This window comes from Chiloscyllium punctatum, chromosome 37 (assembly GCF_047496795.1).
Source record: "Chiloscyllium punctatum isolate Juve2018m chromosome 37, sChiPun1.3, whole genome shotgun sequence".
NCBI lineage: Eukaryota > Metazoa > Chordata > Chondrichthyes > Orectolobiformes > Hemiscylliidae > Chiloscyllium > Chiloscyllium punctatum.
This window is the reverse complement of record NC_092775.1, coordinates 8,556,556-8,582,268: the sequence shown is the minus strand read 5'-3', so window position 1 is coordinate 8,582,268 and position 25,713 is coordinate 8,556,556.

Sequence of the window (25,713 nt, the reverse complement as noted above, 5' to 3'; positions counted from 1 at the left end):
TCCCTCTCTATCACAGCCCCTCACTATCACAGTCCCTCACTATCACAGCCCCTCACTATCACAGCCCCTCACTGTCACAGCCCCTCACTATCACAGTCCCTCACTATCACAGCCCCTCACTATCACAGTCCCTCACTGTCACAGTCCCTCACTATCACAGCCCCTCACTATCACAGTCCCTCACTATCACAGCCCCTCACTGTCACAGCCCCTCACTATCAGAGACACTCACTATCGCAGCTCCTCACTGTCACAGCCCCTCATTATCACAGACCCTCACTATCACGGCCCCTCACTATCACAGTCCCTCACTATCACAGCCCCTCACTATCACAGTCCCTCACTATCACAGCCCCTCATTATCACAGTCCCTCACTATCACAGCCCCTCACTATCACAGTCCCTCACTATCACAGTCCCTCACTATCACAGCCCCTCACTATCACAGTCCCTCACTATCACAGCCCCTCACTGTCACAGGCCCTCACTGTCACAGGCCCTCACTATCACAGCCCCTCACTATCACAGGCCCTCACTGTCACAGGCCCTCACTATCACAGTCCCTCACTATCACAGACCCTCACTATCACAGCCCCTCACTGTCACAGGCCCTCACTATCACAGTCCCTCACTATCACAGCCCATCAATGTCACAGTCCCTGACTATCACAGCCCCTCACTATCACAGCCCCTCACTATCACAGTCCCTCACTATCACAGGCCCTCACTATCACAGCCCCTCACTATCACAGTCCCTCTCTATCACAGCCCCTCACTATCACAGTCCCTCACTATCACAGCCCCTCACTATCACAGCCCCTCACTATCACAGCCCCCCACTGTCACAGCCCCTCACTATCACAGCCCCTCACTGTCACAGCCCCTCACTATCACAGTCCCTCACTATCACAGTCCCTCACTATCACAGCCCATCAATGTCACAGCCCCTCACTATCACAGTCCCTCACTATCACAGCCCCTCACTATCACAGTCCCTCACTGTCACAGTCCCTCACTATCACAGCCCCTCACTATCACAGTCCCTCACTATCACAGCCCCTCACTATCACAGCCCCTCACTATCACAGCCCCTCACTATCACAGTCCCTCACTATCACAGCCCATCAATGTCACAGCCCCTCACTATCACAGTCCCTCACTATCACAGCCCCTCACTATCACAGTCCCTCACTATCACAGCCCCTCACTATCACAGTCCCTCACTATCACAGTCCCTCACTGTCACAGTCCCTCACTATCACAGCCCCTCACTATCACAGTCCCTCATTATCACAGCCCCTCACTATCACAGCCCATCAATGTCACAGCCCCTCACTATCACAGCCCCTCACTATCACAGTCCCTCACTATCACAGTCCCTCACTGTCACAGTCCCTCACTATCACAGCCCCTCACTATCACAGTCCCTCACTATCACAGCCCCTCACTATCACAGTCCCTCACTGTCACAGTCCCTCACTATCACAGCCCCTCACTATCACAGTCCCTCATTATCACAGCCCCTCACTATCACAGCCCCTCACTATCACAGCCCCTCACTATCACAGCCCATCAATGTCACAGTCCCTCACTATCACAGTCCCTCATTATCACAGCCCCTCACTATCACAGCCCCTCACTATCACAGCCCCTCACTATCACAGCCCATCAATGTCACAGTCCCTCACTATCACAGCCCCTCACTATCACAGCCCCTCACTATCACAGTCCCTCACTATCACAGTCCCTCACTACCACAGCCCCTCACTATCACAGTCCCTCACTATCACAGCCCCTCACTATCACAGTCCCTCACTATCACAGTCCCTCACTATCGCAGCCCATCAATGTCACAGCCCCTCACTATCACAGCCCCTCACTATCACATCCCACTGTTGCAATACCTCACTCTAACAGCACATTGTTGGCTAAGCTGTCAATCACCTTCAGAATCCTGCATGTTTCAATGATAGAATTTATCCACTGGAGGTACCAGCATTGGACTGTGGTGGACAAAGTTAAAAATCACACAACACCAGGTTATAGTCCAACAGGTTTATTTGGAAATGCAAGCTTTTGGAGCACCGATCCTTCGTCAGGTAGCTAGTGAGATAGGATCATTGGACACAGAATTTATAGTAAAATATCAAAGCGTCATCCTACTGAACCTCACACCTTTACTCATTGTCTGAGCTGAGATATCACCTTTTTTTATAAAACCTTTAGTTATCTCAGGACTGTGACTTGAAAGAAGTTCTGGGATTTACATATTAATCAATCAAAACCTGCATCCCCATTTTAAGTGATTAAAGACTTAATAGCAATCTAGGTTTGTTTAATAAATCATATCAGTTTATGACACTTTGATCTTTTACTATAAATCCTGTGTTCTATGATCCTATCTCACTAACTATCTGATGAAGGAGCAGTGCTCTGAAAGCTTGGACTTCCAAATAAACCTATTGGACTATAACCTCCTACTGTTTCAAAGCATATTAAAAAGTTACGTTAGAGCCCCCTCTTGTGGTTATGGGTACTAAATGGGAATACCCTGCTGCAGAGTTGAGATAATTTTTGACTGTGTTCTTAATATACTCTGAGTCAATAGATGTGAAGCATCTGTCAGACAGCATCCGAGGTGTAGGAAAGTCAACGTTTCAGGCCGAAACCCTACGTCAGGACTGATGAGGGGGAAGGATTCCACAGTAAATACCAGGCGGGGGCAAATGGTGGGTTGGGGCGCAGAAAGGATGGGGGGGATGGTGATAGATCGATGCAGGAAGGGGATAACTGTGGTTGGTCAGTGGGAAGGGTAGAGCAGATAGGTGAATAGGAAGATGGCTAGGTTAAGTCAGGTCAGGGAGGCGGGGAGGAGAGGGAGGGCTGAACGTGGGATAAGGCTGGGGTTGATGGGACTTTGAAGCTGGTGAAGTCAATGTCAGGGTCATTGGCTGTAAGCTCTCTAGGTGAAATACAAGGTGTTGTTCCTTCAGTTTCCATTTGGCCTCACTCTGGTAGTAGAGGAGGCCAAGGATGAACCTGACGCTGGGGGAGTGGAGGGGGATTAAAATGGATGGTAACCGAAAGATCAGGTTGGTTGACGCGTGCAGAGGGCAGATACTCCACGAACCAGTCCCCAAGTCTGCCTTTAATCTTCCCGATGTAGAGGAGACCACAATCAGGAGCAACGGATACAATAGATCAGGTTGGATGAAACGCAAGTGAATCTCTGCTGGATCTGGAAGGATTGTTTTGGGCCTTGGATGGAGATGGGAGGAGACGTGTAGGGGCCAGTCTTTCAGAGCCTCTTAATATACTCTGCCCTGAGGAGAATCTTGGGTGCTACAGTGATTGCACTAGTGCTTCACAGCACCAGGGAGCCAAGTTCGATTCCACCCTCAAGTGACTGTCTGAAGTTTACACATTCTCCTTGTGTCTGCAGGGTTTCCTCTGTGTGCTCCAGTTCCCTCCCACATCCAACGATGTGCAGGTTAGGTGGATTGGCCATGAGAAATGTGCGGTTACAGATCTGGGTGGGATGCTCTTCAAAGGTCATTGACGCCTTAATGGGCTGAATGACCTTTTTCTGCACTGCAGGGATTCTTTGATTCTCCAGTCTGTCCATATAACCGTAATCCCTCAGCCCCGACCCCATTCCAGTAATTATCTTCTCTAACCTCTCACAAGTCTTCATGTGTTTAATAAAGTCTGAAACAAGAATGTAAAACCGAGACAAATCATTGGATATGCTGCCAAGAGAATATCACATCCAATTATTGGGCTCTCACTTTAGGAAAGAATTGAATGCAAAAGGATGTAAGAAGAATGTTTTATGTAAGCTACATTTTTAATTTGTTCATGATTCATTCGTCACTTCCACCATTTCAGTTCTACAACTGTCTGTCAGTCTGCTTGTAAATTTTCAAAAACTAAAGGATAATTACAATGAAGGAAGAATGGAATCATTTTTGGTGAAAATTCAGATCTGGACCTTGGAATATTTAAAAGGATACATTAACATGAGGAGACAAGGAACATTGATGTTTTATTTTAGAATAGTGTGGCTTGTTTAATTTAGAATGTTGTTTATTGATTTAAAATGTTATGGGTTGTCCAGCCACTGTGATGCTACTCAGTGCAATTGTCACCATGAGAGCAGAGTTTTCAGAGTAGCTTGTTGGAAATGGGTTGGACTGAAGCCTCCTCAGAAAGATGGAAGCGCCCATTAAAAAATATTCCTTCTTTCAGCTTCATTGTTACAGAGGGATGAATTTTACTAGAAATTGGATAAGCATCAATGCTGGGGAGTTTCATCAAGTGTATCTCTCTACCAGCCCCACCATGCTTTCTTTTGTGACCTACCCAAATCCACCTTTAGAGCATGGTTCAATGGCTTATCATTCCCCCACCTGCCACTGAAAGTACTGACCACTACCAGGATTCCCAAGATTCCCAAGATTCCCAAGACTCCATCTCTGAAACTCAGCTATGCACTTGGTCAGGCTCGCTCAGTCCATAATTGCCAGCACAGTTCCTGCCAGTTTCACCATGTCAAACAGAGGGACATTGACACTCTACTTCACAGAGGAGAGCTTGGAGATCCCTGTAAGCAGGGATACATGTCGCTGTTACCCATGGAGTATGCCCTGGGATTTTAGTGATTGGTGTCTAAGATGGAGGAAATCTGGTGATCTGGAATTGTCATGTTGCTGCTCTGACTTTCATGTCAGGAACTGTCACCATGTAGTTTAAATCCAATAGGAGGGTGAATGGAAAACTGCGTATCAATGAGGCTAGATGACATTATAATTCAGGGTGTTTATGCTGGTTAATGCATGCAGTTAGGCATCTCACTGCTCACTAGTGAGGATCTCATCTCGCCTTTCAACATTTGGTTGGGAAATAGGATTGTTTCCTCTCAACATCAGGATTCTCCCAACTTTCTTGCCATTGCCCATGTAGCTGAATGGCTGGGAATATTCTGGTGAAGCTATAGCATTGGACGTTTTACATGCTAAACAATGGAAGCAACGTGCAATAGATAGGACAAACTGATCCTAGCACCAATGGATGAGGATCTGAGCTCTGCAGTCCTGCCACAGTGAGTCATGAATGATGGTGGGCAATAAATGACAGACAGGAGGAGCAGGCTCCATTCACCTCTCCATTCTCAATAAAGGCGAAGCACAGCACATAGGAACTCACGCCCGTGGTAAGCTCCTCATGCGGCATGCTGTCACAGGGTGGCACAGTGGTTAGCACTGTTGCCTCACAGCGCCAGAGACCCGGGTTCAATTCCTGCCTCGGGCAGCTGTTTGTGTGGAGGTTGCACATTCTCCCTGTGTCTGCGTGGGTTTCCTCTGGGTGCTCCGGTTTCCTCCCACAGTCCAAAGATGTGCGGGTCAGGTGAATTGGCCATGCTCAATTGCCTGTAGTGTTAGGTGTAGGGGAATGGGTCTGGGTGGGTTGCTCCTCAGAGGGTCGGTGTGGATTTGTTGGGCCAAAGGGCCCATTTCCACACTGTAAGTAATCTAATCAAATCTACTATGTAGGAAGTCACAGACAGCTCCTGTGACTGTATGCAGGAAGGGTGTTCAGCTGCAGCTATTGACTCACTGTGTTTAGGAGTTGGACATGCAGGTGGACTCACTGTGGAGCATTTGTGTTGCTGAGATCTTTGTGGACAGTACATTCAATGAGGTGGTCCCACTGCAGATAAAGATTGCACAGGCAGGTAGGGATGGGTGACCACCAGCAGAGTGGTCTCTGCTGTGGCCGTGCCCATCTTGAACAGAAATGCAGTTTTGGATATAGTTCAGGGCAATTTTCTCACGGGGCCAGGAGCCAGGTCCACTGATGGCTCAGCTGCACAAGAAGGGAGGAAGACATTCACAATGCAAGAGTGAAAGGGGAATCGTTAGTAAGGGGAGCAGACAACGGCTGCAGAAGAGACTCCGGGACATTATCCAGCTCTAAAATAGCCTTATTCCTGGTTAGATCCTTGGGAACTGTCCCCATACCGATCACAGTAAAGATGGACTATCAATATGCAATATCCATCAATTGAATCATAGAATCCCAAGAGTGTGGAATCAGGCCATTCGGTCCAACAAGTCCACACTGACCCTCTGAAGAGCATTCCACCCAGACCCATTCCCTCACCCCATTGCTCTGCATTTCCCACGACAAATGCATCTAACCTACACATCCCTGAACACAATGGACAATTTAGCATGGCCAATTCACCCAACCTGCACAGTCTTTGGACTGTGGGAGGAAACCGGAGCACCCGGAGGAAGCTGACACAGACACGGGGAGAATGTACAAACTCCACACAGACAGTCGCCTGAGGCTTTTTGACTTTAATACCTGAGAATTGCGTAGAATAAAAACGATTTTAAAAAAGGATGGTGATGACCAAAAATAGCTGCTGTGATTACTTGAAAACCTAGGCAACTTGCATCGAATATAGAAAACCAGCTGCCTCAGAGTTACTGTTTCAATCAAATTACACAGAAACCCAGTGGGTCATTGCAAAAACTGCATCATTTGTTATATTTACAAGGATATGATAACTGCACATGGTGAGAAATAAAAGGCAGCATACAACTGTCCAGCTTGAACTGAAACAATGACATGGACACCAGAATCTATAAAGAAAGGATGTAGCAGCAAGCAACCTTTGAAGAAAAAAAAAGAAAAAGCAAAATGGCTTTTTCTCTCTCTCTCTCTTTCTCTCTCTCTACTGCAGATACCAGTGCTGGTGAAAAGGCACAAACCATCTGGAACTTCAAGCTGTGTAAAATTTGCCACTGCCCAAGAAATTGGTCAATAGCTGAACAGTTGGACTCAGATCTTCATTCTCACAACCTTAGGCACTCTTAAAATTAAGAAGGTAAAAACAATGACTGCAGATGCTGAAAACCAAATACTGGATTAGTGGTGCTGGAAGAGCACAGCAGTTCAGGCAGCATCCAACGAGCAGCGAAATCGACGTTTCGGGCAAAGTTTTCCTCCTCTCTCTACAAGAATCTCAGGGAGTCCCTCTCCCACTGCAACTCCCAGGTCATTTCCTCTGCTCTGAAGCTCTTCAACCATGTCCTGCCGACCTGCCTATCTCCTTTTCCACCTATCCACTCCACCCTCTCCTCCTTGACCTATCACCTTCATCTCCTCCCCCACTCACCCATTGTACTCTATGCTACTCTCTCCCCACCCCCACCCTCCTCTAGCTTATCTCTCCATGCTTCAGGCTCACTGCCTTTATTCCTGATGAAGGGCTTTTGCCCGAAACGTCGATTTCGAAGCTACTTGGATGCTGCCTGAACTGCTGTGCTCTTCCAGCACCACTAATCCACTCTTAAAATTAAGCCTAATTAATCTGGGCTTAATTCTTTCACCTATTTATATGCAGTTTCTTATTCGCTCCCACAATGGAGAGAAACTTGATGACAACAATCCCTGACATGAAGTTCAGAGCAGGTACTTGGCAGTTCCACCTTGGACAGTAATCCCCAACACCTCAGGGTATGGCTCCATTGTCAGCGAAAGCTTGCTCCCCTGTCCACAGAGGTTGGCATCAGACACATACCAGCTTCTCAGGGCTTGTCACTCGCTCTCTTAGCACTCACTCACTTTGCCACCTCATTCAGAATTGACAGGTCTAACAGCTCTTCTGTCTTGCCTTGCCTGTTAGTGCTGTTACAGAGTCAAACAACTTGTCATGGTTACTGTAGGACCATTAGAAATAGGAATAGAAGTGACAATTTTCCCCGTTGAGTACACTGTACCAGTCAATAAGGTCATGATTGTTCTGATATTCTGCAAAGTCACATTTCTGAATTATCTGCATAATCCTTGATTCCCTTACTGATTAAATATCTGTCTCAGCCTTGAATACATAAGCCAGCCTCAAAGGTCCTCTGCAATAAAGAATTCCACAGATTCACTACCCTGTAAGAGAGAAAATTCCTCCTCATCTCTGTCTTAAAGGTACATCCCCTTACTCTAATATCATGCCCTATGGTCTGAGATTCTTCCACAAGGTGAATGAAATTTCCTGCATCTAACCTTTCCTTATAAGGCAGTCATCCATACCAGCATAGTGAATCTTTTTTTGGACTATATCCAATGCCAAGTCTATATTTCCTTAGATAAGGGTCCAAAACTGTTCACAGTATTCCAGCTGTAGCCTAACTACTGCCTTGTATAGTTTTAGCAAAATATCCCATCTTTTATATTCCTTGTCCTTTTGAAATAAAAGCCAACATTCCATTTGCCTTCCTTATCACCCACTGAATTTGGATGCTAACTTTTTGTGATTCATGGACAAGGATGTCCAAGTCCCTCTGTTCTCTTGCTTTCTGCAGTTCTTTCTACATTTAAATAATAATCAGCTCCTCTATTCTTCCTGCCAAAGTGTATTTCTTCACATTTCCTCACATTATATTCCATTTGCTAAGTTTTTCCTCTCTTATATAACCTGTCCATATCTCTCTTAAGATTCTTTACGTCATCTTCACCACCTATTTTTGTGTCATTGTAAACTTGGCCATTTACTTTCCTCGTGCAAGTTATAATATAAATTGGAGGTAATCATAGCCACAGTACTGGTCTCTGTAGGTAATCACTAGTTACAGGTTGCCATCTGAAATGCCCCTCTTATGCCAGCTCTATTTTTTATTAGTTGGCCAATCTTCTATCTATGCTAACATGCTTCCTCCAATGCCATGGGCTTTTATTTTATCAGGTAGCCTAATAAGTGGTATTTTTAGATTCCGTACAGTGTGGAAACAGGCCCTTCGGCCCAACAAGTCCATACTGACCCTCCGAGGAGTAACCCACCCAGACCCATTTCCCTCTGACTAAAACACCTAACACTATGGGCAATTTAGCATAGCCAGTTCACCTAACCTGCACATCTTTGGACTGTGGGAGGAAACTGGAGCACCCAGAGGACACGCAGACACAGAGAGAATGTGCAAAATTCACACAGACAGTCACCCAAGGCCAGAATCGAACTTGGGACCCTGGTGCTGTAAGGCAGCAGTGCTAACCACTGAGCCACCATGCCGCCCAATAGCTACTGAAAACCAAAATATATTGCATCGAGTGCTTCCCCATTATCTACTAAAAATGACAGAACATTTGTTAGATTCCTGATGAAGTGTTTATGCCTGAAATGTTGATTCTCCTCGGATGCTTTTCCAGCACCACACTCTCGATAGGAAATATGTCAGGTATGATTTCCCCTCATGAAACCATACTGACTCTGCATAATGATTATTATATATATCGAAATATACTGCTATTAGATTCTTTATAAAAGACTCTAACATTCTTCCAGGAACAGATATTAAGCTAAATGACCTCTAGTTACCTGTTTTTAGTCTCATTCCCTTTTTGTATCAAAGCGTTACATCGGCAGTTTTCTAATCCTCAGGGACTTTTCCAGAATCTAAAGATTCTTGGAAGATTACCACTAGTACATCCATGAGCTCTGCAGCTACTTCTTTTTAATGTCCTCGGATTTATCTCAGGAGGTCCTGACGCAGGTGTATGTCTGTGCCAGGATTTGGGATATCTGCTGTAGACTGGAGAAGAACCTACAGTGGGAATAGGAGGATTGTGGTCCACATTGGTACCAACAGCACAGATGGAACCAGGAAAAAGGTTCTGCTTAGACAAGTGGACAGCTAGGGGCTAAATTGGAAAGCAGAACATCAAAGGTGAACTACAAGCAAATTGGTATAGGGTCTACTGGATTTGAGAGTAAAATGCATGGCTCAAAGATTAGTGTGGGAGAAATGAGTTTCAACTCATGGGGCATCGGTACTGAAGAAAGTTGAAGCTGTACCATTGGAATAGTCTTTCCATGATAGATAATTGGAAAGGCAAAGTAGAGCAGGGCTTATATATTCAATGATAAGGTCATGGGGAGTGTTGCTGAACAAAGAGACCTTGGAGTGCAGGTTCATAACTCCTTGGAAGTGGAGTTGCAGGTAGATAGGATAGTGAAGGCGGCATTTGATATGCTTTCCTTTATTGGTCAGAGTATTGAATATAGGAGTTGGGAGGTCATGTTGCAACTGTACAGGACATTGGTTAGGCCACTTTTGGAATATTGCGTGCAATTCTGGTCTCCCTCCTACAGGAAGGATGTTGCGAAACTTGAAAGGGTTCAGAAAAGATTTACAAGGATGTTGCCAGGGTTGGAGGATCTGAGCTACAGGGAGAGGCTGAACAGGCTGGGGCTGTTTTCCCTGCAGCATCGGAGGCTGAGGGGTGACCTTATAGAGGTTTACAAAATTATGAGGGGCATGGGTAGGGTAAATAGACAAGATCTTTTCCCTGGGTTGAGCGAGTCCAGAACTAGAGGGCATAAGTTTAGGATGAGAGGGTAAAGATTTAAAAGGGACCTAAGGGGCAACTTTTTCACGCAAAGAGTGGTGCATGTATGGAATGAATTGCCAGAGGAAATGGTGGAGGCTGGTACAATTACAGCCTTTAAAAGGCATCTGGATGGATTTATGAATAGGAAGGGTTTAGAAGGATAAGGGCCAAGAGCTGGCAAATGGGACTAGAATAGATTAGGATATCTGGTTGACATGGACGAGTTGGATGCAAGGGTCTGTTTCCATGCTGTATATATCTACAACACTATGACTTATGTAAGTAGATGACAACATAGCAAATGTAGTGTAATGTGGGAAATTTAAACTACCTACTTTGGCAAGAAAAATAGATAAGTAGCAAATTATTTAAACTAAGAGAAATTTCAGAACTCTGATGTGGGAGAATGTGGGATCCCTGGTGTATGAAGTTAGTATCCAATTACAGCAAGTGATGAGGAAGGCAAGTGGATTGTGTCATTTATAAGGGGAAAGAAAGTAACAAGTAGGAGGGTTTTGCTATAGTTGTAGAGAGAACTGGTGAGGCCACATCTGGAGCACCATGTACAGTTTGAAGCTCCTTATTGAAGAAGTGATGGAAATGCATCAAAGGCTGTCCAGAAAAGGTTCATTCGCCTGATACCTGGGACAAAGTTGTGGGTTATCTTAAGAGGAAAACTTGTACAGTTTGAGATTATTAGGAGAAAGTGAAGACCACAGATGCTGGAGCTCAGAGTCAAGAGTGTAATGCTAGAAAAGCACAGCAGGTCAGGCAGATTCTGAGGAGCAGGAGAATCGAATCAGGGTTCCTGATGAAGCACTTATGCCTGAAACGTCGATTCTCCTGCTCCTCGGATGCTGCCTGACTTGCCGTGCTGTCCAGCACCACACTCTCAACCCTGACAGTTTGAGTTTATGCCTATTTAATTTAGAAGATTGCAAAGTGATGTTATTGAAGTATATACAGTCTTGAGGATACTGAATGGATATTTTCAGTTGGAGGGGGAGACAAGAGCTAGGGATAGAGATGATTAGAATGTATACCAGTTTACATTGCTGCCTCTCTTTTATCGTTATTATCACTACCTGTGTATTTTGCTCTTGTCACCCTCACTTTCTCTTCCCCTTCTTAACAGGATAAAAACCACCATTTTCCATCTATTTATAGTTCTCAAGAAGAGTCATGCTAGACCTGAAATATTAACTCTCTTTCTCTCTCCACAGATGCTGCCAAACCTGCTGAGCTTCTGCAGCACTTTCCATTATTCTTTCACTTCATGATCACTTGCCGTTTATGGGTCCTACTGTACAAAATATGAGTGCTACATTTCCGACATTAAAACAGGGATTGTACGCCAAAGATTTCATGGACTATAAACAGTTTGGGATGTACTGATGTCATGAAATGTACAGGATAGGTGCCAACATTTCACTGAATATCTACCTAAGTTAACTTGATCTAAAATGCAGTACAATACATACACAATACCACACAGGACTGTTCTCCTGGTTTATTTATATTGCTTCAGTTTTTGAGCCAGTTATTTCTCCGGAGGTTCCTGGGAGCCTCTGAGTTAATGAGACTGCTGCTACAGGCAATAAGTCAGATTTATTCTGTTTCATCTGTTTTGTCGGACAGTTGCCATCAGTTAACGATCTTCTCGTCCAGAGGATACACTTTGAATTTGATATATTGTCACAAGGCATCGATCAGAAAGCCACCCTGGACAAGAGATGTTTTATCAAAATAGAGATCGAGAACACAAAAGTTTGATAGTACAGGAACTCCAAAAGCTTTTTTTAAAAATTTGCCTGTTTGAAAATCATTATCCTCCTCTTTGTTGGATATCAGACACTTGGGTACCTGGCATGCAAGGGAAAACAAGTAACTAGAATGTTGTGCTGATGTGACTATGCATTCCTTTTCCTTCTACTCTTTGAAAAAGATCCATTTTCTGACTGAATTCATGATTATATTATATAATTCCATTTGGGACATCATCTTGCTACCATCAATAACACCATTTCTATCTATAGCACCTTTTATAGTTACAGCACAGAAGAAATCGGCTGCAGTACTGCTGTGTAGTATATTGCTGACAATATTGAGAGCTAGGACCTGATAGTTTCAGTAGCAAACATTTCAGGTCTGTACTTAAATCAAGTAGCTGGGCCTGTAGGGGATGATCTATGACAGTATGAATGGGAAGCCACACCTGTATAAACAGCCTTATGTACTAACCAGATAGAGCTCTCATTTCGGCTAGGCAGAAGTGAGGACTGCAGATACTGGAAACCAGAGTTTAGATTAGAGTGGTGCTGGAAAAGCACAGCAGGTCAGGCAGCATCCGAGGAGCAGGAAAATCGATGTTTCGGGCAAAAGCCCTTCATCAGGAATCAGCTTTTGCCCATAATGTTGATTTTCCTGTGCCTCGGATGCTGTGCTTTTCCAGCACCACTCTAACCTTGACTCTGATCTCCAGCATTTGCAGTCCTCACTTTTGCCTTAGAGATACAGGCCAAACACAGGTAAATAGGAATGATTCAGTTTGGGATACCTGGTCAACATTGGCAAGTTGAAGTCAAAGACCCTAAGGCCATTCAACCCATAGTGTGGATGCCAGCTTTCTAATATCAACGCATTCTCTTACTTTTATTCATCAACCTCGAATACCTTATTCTTCAGACAATGATCCAATTTCCATTTTCGAGAGCCTCAAATGAATCTGCCTCCAACAGATTCTCTGCCAGCTACATAAAATAAACTTCACCTCATATGCCAATGGATCTTGGAGTCATAGAGATGTACAATATTGAAACAGACCCTTCGGTCAAACTTGTCCATGCTGACCAGATATCCCAACCCAATCTAGTCCCATTTGCCAGCACATGACCCATATCCTTCTAAACCCTTCCTATTCATATACCCATCCAGATGCCTTTTAAATGTTGTAATTGTACCAGCTTCCACCACTTCCTCTGGCAGGTCATTCCATACAAACACCACATACCGTGCAAAAACGTTGCCCCTTAAGTTCCTTTTAATTTTTTCCCCTCTCACCCTAAACCTATACCCTCTAGTTCTGGACTCCCCCATTCTAGGAAAAAGACCTTGTCTATTTACCCTATCCATGTCCCTTATGACTTTATAAACGAGGTTACAGAGATGGTGCCGGAGGGAGGGTTTTGGATTCCTGGATAATTGGGGCTCTTTCTGGGGTAGGTGGGACCTCTACAAATAGGATGGTCTTCACATGAATCAGACGGGTACCAATATCCTGGGAGGGATATTTGCTAATGCTCTTCAGGTGGGTTTAAACTAATTCAACAGGGGGATGGGAACCAAAATTGCAGTTCTAGTATGCGGGAGTTTGAGAGCAGTGAAGTCAGAACTAAGATTTCAAGATCGCAAGAAGGCACCAACAAGCAAGAAGTGTCTATTTCAACTCGAGGAGCATCCAGAATAATGTGGGTGAACTTGCAGCATGGCTTGATACCTGGGATTTCAATGTTGTGGCCATTTCAGAGACATGGGTAGAGTGGGGACAGGAATGGTTATTGCAGGTTCCGGGATTTAGATGTTTCAGAAAGAACAGAGAACAGAGAGAGGTGTAGCACTGTTAGTCAAGGACAGTGTTATGGTTGCAGAAAGGATGTTTGAGGACTTGTCTACAGAGGTAGCATGGGCTGAGGTTAGAAACAGGAAAGGAGAGGATACCCTATTGGGAATTTTCAATTGGCTTCCAAATAATTCAAGAGATGTAGAGGATAGGATAGCAAAGATGATCCTTGATAGGAGCAAGAGTGACAGGATAGTTGTTATGGGGAACTTTAACATTCCAAATATTGACTGCGAATACTATAGGTTAAGTACTTTAGATAGGTCAGTTTTTATCCAATGTGTGCAGGTGGATTTCCTGACACAGTATGTAGACAGGCCAACAAGGGACGAGGCCACATTAGATTTGGTACTGGGTAATGAACCTGGCCAGGTGTTAGATTTGGAGGTAGGTGAGCACTTTGGTGATAGTGACCACAATTCAGTTATATTTACTTTAGCAATGGAAAGGGACAGGTATATACCGCAGGGGAAAAGTTGTAGCTGGGGGAAAGGCAATTATGAAGTGATTAGGCAAGATTTAGGATGCATAGGATAGGGAAGGAGACTGCAGGGGATGGGCACAATTGAAATGTGGAGCTTATTCAAGGACTGGCTACTGTGGGTCCTTGATAAATATGTACCGGTCAGGCAGGGAGGAAGTTGTCGAGCGCGGGAGCTGTGGTTTACTAAGGAAGTTGAATCTTTTGTTAAGAGGAAGAAGAAGGCTTTTTTAAATCAATATTTTTATTAGAAACCTTTTAAAATCTTTTACAAAACATCTATATACAAAAAAAGTATAATACCAAAAAACAGAAAAATAGAGGCAGTACAACAATGTCATATTGTACACAATTAGTAATGAACCACCTGCTATTCTACCAGAGCAAACGTATCTACTTAACTTAAACTAAACTGCAAACAAATTAAATTAAACTGGATTCAAATTAATTCAAATTAAATTATATCTCACTATTTTATTCTATTTTACTCACTTTACCTCCACTGAGGCCCCCATCCCCGGGAGTACCAGTCATTGTACCCGTATTCTTTTCCCCCAGCCTCCCCCTCTCAGGGTTCCATGGGCGTCCAGACTGATTCCCACGGCTATACCACGGCCCTAATTAATGTTGCTGATGAGCCTGGGTCAATATAATTTAAAAAGGGCCGTCAAGTCTGGTAAAACTGCTCCGTTTTGTGGTACACCATATTTGTGAGGTAGTCTTGGGGGGAGATGCTCCATCACTAGTCTACACCACTCCATAAGACCTGGTGGTTTTTCCAATGTCCAATTCATTAAAATGTTCTTCCCCACACAGTGGGTAAGAATGTTACACAATATCTTCCTGTGTTCCCCCAGAGAGGGCAAATTTGGCAACCCTAGAAGAAGAAATACCGGATCCAGATTAACTTCAATCCACAGGATGTGCTTTAGCTCCCTTACTATAGCACTCCAGTATCTCTGGATCTTAGAACATGACCAGTAGCAGTGTATAAAAGTGCTTATATTAATTTTACAAGTGACACTCCTCTCTTGAATTTAGACAGCCTCTCTGGCGCCATATGAGCCCTGTGTAAAATCTTCAATTGTATGGCCTACGCTCTGCTTATATACTGAAATTTTCCTTCCATTTTCCCATATATCTTCCCATACTTCCAATGAGATATCTTCTCCTAGCTCTCAATTCCACATCCTACAGACCCCCTCCACGTCCCCTAAGGCACGTACCTTCGGTAAATGATACAAAGTACGAACTGAAAAAGTGGCTGTACACTGGGCACTCTTTTTTCCGCGTCTGACTTGTAAAACTGAGCTGGGAGCATGGTCTTCCTCTCCTCCTTATCTGAAAGTACTGGAAATGGCCCCTATTGGACAATCCATATTACTGACTTCGCTGGCTAAATGATGTCAAGACCTGGTTTGGTAACGAACCGGGACAAGTGATGGGCTTGTTAGTGGGTGAACATTTTGGTGATGGTGACCACAATTCTGTGACTTTCACCTTAGTTATGGAGAGAGATAGGTATTGAGTCGGAAGAGATAGGAGAGGTCTTGAATGAGTACTTTTCTTCAGTATTTACATACGAGAGGGACCGTATTGTTGAAGAGGAGAGTGTGAAACGGACTGGTAAGCTAGAAGAGATACTTGTTAGGAAGGAAGATGTGTTGGGCATTTTGAACAACTTGGCGATAGACAAGTCCCCCGGGCCTGACGGGATATATCCTAGGATTATGTGGGAAGCAAGAGAGGAAATTACAGAGCCGTTGGCAATGATCTTTTCGTCTTCACTGTCAACGGGGGTGGTACCAGGGGACTGGAGAGTGGTGAATGTTGTGCCCCTGTTCAAAAAAGGGAATAGGGATAACCCCGGGAATTACAGGCCAGTTAGTCTTACTTCGGTGGTAGGCAAAGTAATGGAAAGGGTACTGAGGAATAGGATTTATGAGTATCTGGAAAGACACTGCTTGATTAGGGACAGCCAGCACAGATTTGTAAAGGGTAGGTCTTGCCTTACAAGTCTTATTGAATTCTTTAAGGAGGTTACCAAGCATGTGGATGAGGGTAGAGCAGTGGATGTAGTGTACATGGATTTTAGTAAGGCATTTGATAAGGTTCCCCATGGTAGGCTTATGCGGAAAGTCAGGAGGCATGGGATAGAGGGAAATTTGGCCAGTTAGATAGAAAACTGGCTAACCGGTCGAAGTCAGAGAGTGGTGGTAGATGGTAAATATTCAGCCTGGAGCCCAGTTACAAGTGGAGTTCCGCAGGGATCAGTTCTGGGTCCTCTGCTGTTTGTAATTTTTATTAATGACTTGGAAGAGGGAGTCGAAGGGTGGGTCAGTAAATTTGCAGATGATACGAAGATTGGTGGAGTTGTGGATAGTGAGGAGGGCTGTTGTCGGCTGCAAAGAGACTTAGATATGATGCAGAGCTGGGCTGAGGAGTGGCAGATGGAGTTCAACCCTGTCAAGTATGAGGTTGTCCATTTTGGAAGGACAAATAAGAATGCAGAATACAGGGTTAACGGTAGGGTTCTTAGTAAAGTGGAGGAGCAGAGGGATCTTGGGGTCTATGTTATAGATCTTTGAAAGTTGCCACTCAGGTGGATAGAGCTTGTAAGAAGGCCTATGGTGTATTAGCGTTCATTAGCAGAGGGATTGAATTCAAGAGTCGTGAAGTGATGTTGCAGCTGTACAGGACCTTGGTTAGGCCACAGTTGGAGTACTGTGTGCATTCTGGTCGCCTCATTTTAGGAAAGATGTTGAAGCTTTGGAGAGGGTGCAGAGAAGATTTACCAGGATGTTGCCTGGAATGGAGATTGGTCGTATGAGGTTAGGTTGAGAGTGCTAGGCCTTTTCTCATTGGAACGGCGAAGAATGAGGGTGACTTGATAGAGGTTCATAAGATGGTCAGGGGAATAGATAGAGTAGACAGTCAGAAACTTTTTCCCCAGGTACAACAGAGTGTTACAAGGGGACATAAATTTAAGGTGAAGGGTGGAAGGTATAGGGCAGATGTCAGGGGTAGGTTCTTTACCCAGAGAGTGGTGGGGGCATGGAATGCGCTGCCTGTGGGAGTGGCAGAGTCAGAATCATTGGCGACCTTTAAGCGGCAATTGGATAGGTACATGGATGGGTGCTTAAGCTAGGACAAATGTTCGGCACAACTTTGTGGGCCGAAGGGCCTGTTCTGTGCTGTATTGTTCTATGTTCTATGTTCCATGTTCTACCTCTCCCTTGAATAAATCTCCCAGACAAGAGATTCCCTTATTTTCCCATAACTTAAAGCTGGAGTCCATTGTCCTAGGTTTAAGTCCTGGGGCTCCTGCCAATGGGGTAGACAGCGAGGTTTTAAGCCAATTGCCCTCGTCTTGCCTCATTATCCTCCAGGCTTTCACTGTATTTAAAACGATTGGATTCTCACACTGCTCGGTCATGGATTTCATCTTATCAATAAATAATCGATTAACTAGAGGATATCTCGACTGCGAGGCTTCAATATCAAGTCAAATCAACTCCGAATTCCCCCTAACCAGTGACCAACATATGCTAACAGGGCACTTATTTGATATCTCTTCAAGTCCAGAAGATCCACCCCTCCCTCACCCTGTAAGGGATTTGGTAAGTTAATTAGGGGTGCATGTGACATCAAATAAAAGAACCTAGCCAACCATTGAGCCTCCGTAACACTTGTCTAGGTAGCAATAACAGGAGCATCCTCATGGGGTACAACAGGTGAGGAATCAGGGCTATTTGCCCTAACCATTTTAATCAGGGCTATTCGCCCTAACCAAGATAACGTTAATCCCTCCCACTGCTGCAAATCCTGTCTTATTCCTACTAATAGTTGTACATGGTTAGCTTTATACAGCTGGTGGAAGGCAGGGGTAATAAAAATCCCCAAATTCAAAAAAGCCTTTTGATGACCAGCTAAACGGGAACTGTATTCCATCCTTCAGATCAGGCACGTCCACTAATCCTCCCACCAGCATGGCTTCCGATTTTGTAAAGTTGATCCTGTAACCCGAGAAACCACCAAATAAATTAATTGCTTAAATCAATTGAGGAAGGGATTCCTCCGGATTGACCAAGAGCAAAAGGACGTCATCAGTGTATAGGGTGATCTTATGCTCCCCCATTCCCATCCTTGGTGCCACTATTTCAGGATCCGTCCTGATAGCCTCAGCTAATGGGCCAATCCCAAGGTGAGAGAGTGGTGAGAGAGGACACCCTGTCGACCACCTCTCCCAATACTAAAGTTATCTGACTTCGCACCATTTGTGATGACTGCTGCCTTAGGATCATTATAAAATACTGCCAGCCACCTGGAAAAGGCTCCCTCCCAGACCAAAGTGCTCTAGGACCCCAAATAGGTCCGGCTATTCTATCCGGTCAAGCTTCTTTTCTGTGTCGAGTGAGACCACCAAACCTGGGATCAATCTTTGTTGGCATACCTGCACTATGTTCAGTACCCTCCTGATATTGTTGGAGGAGCTATGGCTCTTAACAAAACCCATCTGATCTTCTTTTATTATATGGGACAACACCTTTTCCAACCTCAGGGTCAGCATCTTCGATAGAATTTTACGATCTACATTCAACAGTGAAATTGGTCTGTATGAAGCACATTTTTAGGGGTCTTTCCCCTTCTTTAAAATGAGGGCGATATTAGCCTACCTAACAGAAGGTGGCAGCCAATCCTGTGCATATGAATAGCTATACATCTCCAGAGGTGGCTCCATGAACACATTTATGAATTCCTTGTGGAATTCACTTGGGAATCCATCTGGCCCCCGTCCTTTGCCACCCTGGAGATGCGTTATTGCTTCCTGCACTTCCTGTACCGTCATAGGCACATTCAACAGGGAAATCTATTCCGCGTTTATACTGGGGAGCTCAAGGTTCTCAAAAAAGGACTGCATTCCCATTGTACCATGTTCATCTCCCTCCGACTGATACAGCTCTGCGAAGTATCCCCTAAATCTAACATTGATCTTCTTTAACTGACGGGTAACCCGTGGCAGCCTTCTCTCTAACAGACATAATGGATTGGGAAGCTTTTTTCTTTCTAACCAGATATGCCAGATATCTACCTGGCTTATCTCCAAATTCAAACAGTCTTTGTTTAGTGAAGGAGACTTCTTTTTTTGCCACCTGTGTATGCAATGAGTCGAGAGCCATGCGGAAGGCTGCATCTTGACCAAAGAGGGCCTATTAAAAAACGTTTCCTCGGCTATCTGCAGCCAGGTCTCCAGCATCCATTGTTGCTCCTCCCTCTGCCTCCTTCTAGTCATTGAATCTGAAATGATCAGGCCTCGTAAATACACCTTAGTGGTCTCCCAATGTATTGCCAGATTACTGGCAGTATCCGAGGTGATACCCCAGAACGCCCTGAACTCTCTTGTAAAGTACTTAACAAATTTGCTATCCCTTAACAGAATTGGGTCCATGCACCAGTGCAGTGCATCCATTCCACCACCCTTGATTTTAACTTCTAAATACACTGGCGCTTGGTCTGAGACAGTTATATTCCCAATTTTGCACACTAACGTTCTGTCCAAACAATCCAATGGCATAAAAAACATGTCAATTCACTTGTGTGGGTTAGAATAGAAAGTAAAGTCTCTTCCATTAGGGTGGAGATGCCTTCACACATCCACTAATCCCAACTTCTCACACATGTCCACCAACTGTCTAGATTGTTTGGGCTTACCTGCTGGGCCCCTTGGCACCCTGTCAACCTCAGGATCTGTTAAGCGATTAAAAATCCCCTCCTATGATTGTGCAGTGCACCCCAAGACCCATTAATTAAGCGACTGCATCAATTAGAAATTTAAGAGGGTGTGCTGGGGGACAATACACATTCAGGATGGCATAGTCTTCTCCATGTATTAGAGCTTTAAAAATGATGGACCACCCATGTTCGTCCTTAATTTGCTCAGTTACCTGGAAAGGGAGGTTCCTTCTTACTAGTATAGTCACTCCTCTACTATTGAAGCTAAAGGAGGAGAAGAATACCCGATCATAAACCGCCTGCTGCAGTTTCAGATGCTCCTTATCAGTTAAAGGCATCTCCTGCAACAGGGCAATGTCTACCCTTTCCTTCCAAAGGCTTGACAGTACCTTCTTTCTTTTAATGGGGGAATGGCTCCCTTTTACATTCCAGGTGCACCACCTGAATAAATCACTAGCTATGGCCATCCAGGCCACCCCTTGGTTTCCCAAGAGGAGGAAGGTTATTTGAGGTGCGGCAAGTGACAAAGACGTTAACTCAATAAAGTCTAAAACCTACAACAGCTAATAAACTAATCACTATGTTTAATTTAAGCAAACACCCAAATAACCCCTAATTTACCAGAGCTGTCTCCCCTTGCCCATTGGAAGCACTCCTCCCAATCCTTGCTACCACCCCAACTCTCTCTAGCTGAGGCTGTGCTCTAGCCCCAGACAATTCACAACTGAAGAGAAACCTGTTATTTACATTCTGAGAGTTAACAATGGATGCCCATCTTAACCACAGGTATAACCACCCTCCCAATCCAAAAACAAAAGGACAGCAGTAAAAAAACGCCCCAGATAATACCCAACCGACCGATATATGAAATAATTTTACATCAAGGTAGTATGTATCAAGCCGATAACCACAAAAACAAGTGAGAGTGGAGAAAAAAAGGGGCAATTTAAAAATTTTAAAAATCCCATACCATTGTCCGTAATGATGCCCCCTCCCCCCCACCCCTACTCGAGTCCTTTAATTCAGAGAATTCACAAAGTCCTTTGCCTTTTCTGTAGAATCAAAATTATATACTGGCCCTCCATGAACAAAACGTAACACGGCTGGGTACCTCAAGGAATATTGAAAGTTCAGGTCCCTTAATTTTCTCTTAACTTCAAATGCCCTTCTCTTCTTAATTAGGGCTCCTGAGAAGTCCTGGAAAAACATTATTCTTGAGCCTTTGTACATTAAAGTCATTGAATCTCTTCCCAGTCTTCTTGCTGTTTCAATCCCTAACTGTTTTTCTTTGTAATGCAGAAGTCGCATTTAGACAGCGTGGGAGCACCGTTCCAGCCCCAACTTGCGCATTGTGATCCAATGGGCCTGCTCCACACTCAGTAGGCCCGACTCCAACTCCAGCCTCAGGAATTTCAGGAGTCACTCCTCTAGGAAGCCGACGAGGTGCTCACCTTCCGCGAGTTCTGGAAGACTCACGAGCTGGAAGGTTTTTCTTCTATTTTTATTTTCCAGGTCGTCCACATGCTCCTGAAGGACCCAAACCAGTGTTTGGATCCTTCGTCCTGAGACCTCAACCATGGTTTCCAATACTGCGGTCCTCTCCTCCACTGCCTCCATTCTTCAGTCCAACAATTGAATCTCCTGCTCATGCTTTCTCAGCATGGCAGATAGTAGTTCCACCGCTGCCTCAATCTTCTCTCGGAGTTTGCCAAACTCCGAGACTAACTGCTGCTGCCCCATTAAATCCAAAGGGGCCGCCCCGGGATTGAGTAATGGCTGCAGGCACTCCCGATGCAGTAGGGGAGTGCCCTTCCTGCTGTACTCCTTTAGGCCCCGTTCCTTTATTTCCTTTCATTCTGGCCTTAAAGCTGTCGCACCACAATTTTATTAGCTCCAGATGTTCAGCAAGTTTATATTAGCAGTTTTTTTTTCTCCGAGGGGTGGATGATGAGGGGGGTAAAAGTCCACCTTGCCAGGAGGTATGATACAGAGTCCAGCAGAGCAGACCATTCAGACCACCGCCATCTTGGATCTCCAGAAGAAGAAGGCTTATATTAGGCTGAGATGTGAAGGCTCAGTGTTAAGGCGCTTGTGAGTTACAAGTTAACCAGGAAAGACCTAAAGACAGAGCTAAGAGGCAAGAGGGGACATTAGAAGTCGTTAGCGAATAGGATCAAAGAAAACCTTAAGGCTTTCTTTAGGCATATCAAGAATAAAAGATTGACTAGAGTAAGATTAGGGCCAATCAAAGATAGTGATGGGAAGTTGTGCGTGGAGTCAGAAGAGATAGCGGAAGTGTTAAATGAATACTCTTTGTCAGTATTCACACTAGTAAAAGACAATGTGGTTAAGGAGAATACTGAGATACAGGTTACTAGACTAGATGGGAATGAGGTACATAAGAAGGAGGTATTCGCAATTCAGGCAAGTGTAAAAATAAGTCCCCTGGGCCGAATGGGATTTATCCTAGGATTCTCTGGGAAACCAGGGAGGAGATTACCGAGCTTTTGGCATTGATCTTTATGTCGTCATTGTCTACAGGAATACTGCCAGAAAACTGGAGGATAGCAAATATTGTTGCCTTTTTCAAGAGCAGGAGTAGAGACAACCCTGGTAATTATAGACCAGTGAGCCTTACTTCAGTTGTGGGTAAAATTTTAGAAAAGAATAGATAGTCAACACAGTTTTGTGAAGGGAAGGCCATGTCTCACAAACCTGATTGAGTTCTTTGAAAAGGTGACCAAACAGGTGGATGAGGGTAAAGTGGTTGATGTGGTGAATATGGATTTCAATAAGGCATTCGATAAGGTTCCCCACGATAGGCTTTTGCACAAAATATGGAGACATGGGATTGAGAGTGATTTAGTGGTTTGGATCAGAAATTGGCTAGGTGAAATAAGACAGAGGATGGTGGTTGATGGGAAATATTCATCCTGGAGTTCAGTTACTAGTGGGGTATTGCAAGGATCTGTTTTGGGGCCACTGTTATTTGTATGAGGCATAGAAGGATGGGTTTGTAAATTTGTGGATGACACTAAGGTCAGTGGAGTTGCGGATAGTCCTGAAGGATGTTGCAGGTTACGGAGATACATAGATAAGCTGCAGAACTGGGCTGAGAGGTGGCAAATGGAGTTTAATGCAGAAAAATGTGAGGTGATTCACTTTGGAAGGAGTAACAGGAATGCAAAGTACTGGGCTAATGGTAAGATTCTTGGTAGTGGAGATGAGCAGAGAGATCTCGGTATCCAGGTACAGAGATCCTTGAAAGTTGCCACCCAGGTTGATCGGGCTATTAAGAAGGCATACAGTGTGTTAGCCTTTTTGATCGAGGAATTGAGTTTTGGAACCATGAGATCATGCTGCAACTGTACGAAACTCTGGTGCTGCCAAATTTGGAGTATTGTGTAGAGTTCTGTTCACCGCATTATAGGAAGGATGTGGAAGCTTTGGAAAGGGTTCAGAGGAGATTTACTAGAATTTTGCCTGGTTAGGAGGGAAGGTCTTATGAAGAAAGGCTGAGGGACTTGAGGCTGTTTTCATTAGAGAAAAGAAGGTTGAGAGGTGACTTAATTGAGACATATAAGATAATCAGAGGGTTAGATAGGTTGGACAGTGAGAGCCTTTTTCCTAGGATGGTGATGGCTAGCATGAGGGGATACAGCTTTAAATTGAGGGGTGATAAATATAGGACAGATGTCAGAAGTAGTTTCTTTACTCAGACAGTAGTAGGGACGTAGAACACACTGCCTGCAACAGTAGTAGACTCACCAACTTTAATGATATTTAAATGGTCATTGGATAGGCAAATGGATGAGAATGGAATACTGTAGGTTAGATGGCTTCAGATTGATTTCACAGGTTGGTGCAACATTGAGGGCCGAAGGACCTGTACTACCTGTTCTATAAACCTCTATATGGTCACCCCTCAGCCTCCGACGCTCCAGGGAAAACAGCCTTGGCCTATTCAGCCTCTCCCTATAGCTCAAATCCTCCAACCCTGGCAATACGCTTGCAAATCTTTCTGAACCCTTTCAAGTTTCACAACATCCTTCCAAAGCAGGGAAACTAGAATTGCAAACAATATTCCAACAGAGGCCTAACCAATGTCCTGCACAGTTCCAACATGACCTCCCAACTCCTACACTCAATGTTCTGACCAATAAAGGAAAGCATACTTCTTCACTATCCCATCTACCTGTGACTCTACTTTCAAGGAACTATGAACCTGCACTCCAAGGTCTCTTTGTTCAGCAACACTCCCCAGGACCTTACCGTTAAGTTATAAGTCCTGCCCTGATTTGGCTTTCCAAAATGCAGCACCTCACATTTATCTAAATTGAACTCCATCTGCCACTCCTCAGCCCATTGGCCCATCAGATCACGATCCCATTGTTCTCTGAGGCAACCTTCTGTCCTGTCGACTACACTTCTAATTTTGTTGCCATCTGCAAACTTACTAACTATCCCTCCTATTTTCACATCTGAATCATTTATATAAATGACAAAAAGCAGTGGACCCAGCATCGACCCTTGCGGCACACCAATGGTCACAGGCCTCCAGTCTGAAAACAACCCTCCACCACCACCCTCTGTATTCTACATTCGACCCAGTTCTGTATCCAAATGGCTACCCCAGAGTGGAGGATTTCAGGACTGGGGGCATATTTTCAAGGTGAGAGGAGAAAGATTTACAAAAGACATGAGGGGCAATTTTTTTTTATACAGAAAGTGGTTTGTGTGTGGAATGAACGTTAAGGGAAGTTGTGGATGTAGGTACAGTTACAACATTTGAAAGACTTTTAGATAAGTACATGAATAAGAAATGTTTAGAGGGATAGGGGCTGAGTGCAGGCAGACGGGAGTAGTTTAATTGGGGATTCTGTTCGGCATGGGCTAATTGGACTGAAGGCTCTGATTCATGCTGTCTGACTCTATGACTGTATGATATCCTTTGAAGCAGGTGGTTGGATGCCATCAACGAGTTCCTGCCTGGACTCCCATCTCAAGAATTCTTGGCATTTAGATTGTTGGTGCGGGTCGGTAAGATAAGAAGTTACATATTACATGGTCATTAATAAAAACTGATCCCCCTTCATAGGCAACTCACTGCTGCCTCACAAGAAACTTGGCTCAACATCCCAGTTGCATAAGAAAAACAGTAAGTTACTCCCAATGTCGAAATAGGCTTCCTGGATGTCTCTCGTGATTCATCCACATTACTTGCGATTGCCCACATCATTCAGGCCCCTATAAAATTCAACCCACAATCGTTTTTAATGACCCAGTGATTTTTCACCAGGGATGCCCACCGCAAGGCCCTGGAAATTGATCTCCATTTCCTGACATATTCAAGCCAATTCTGGTTGGTTGGCAACCCCTAGGTAATGGTGCAAATGAATGAAGCACAGCTGCTCGGGAAGTCCCACTGTCAGATTTATAAAGATGATTATACAACATCACAGCCATGCTCCATAATCCAAATTGCTGC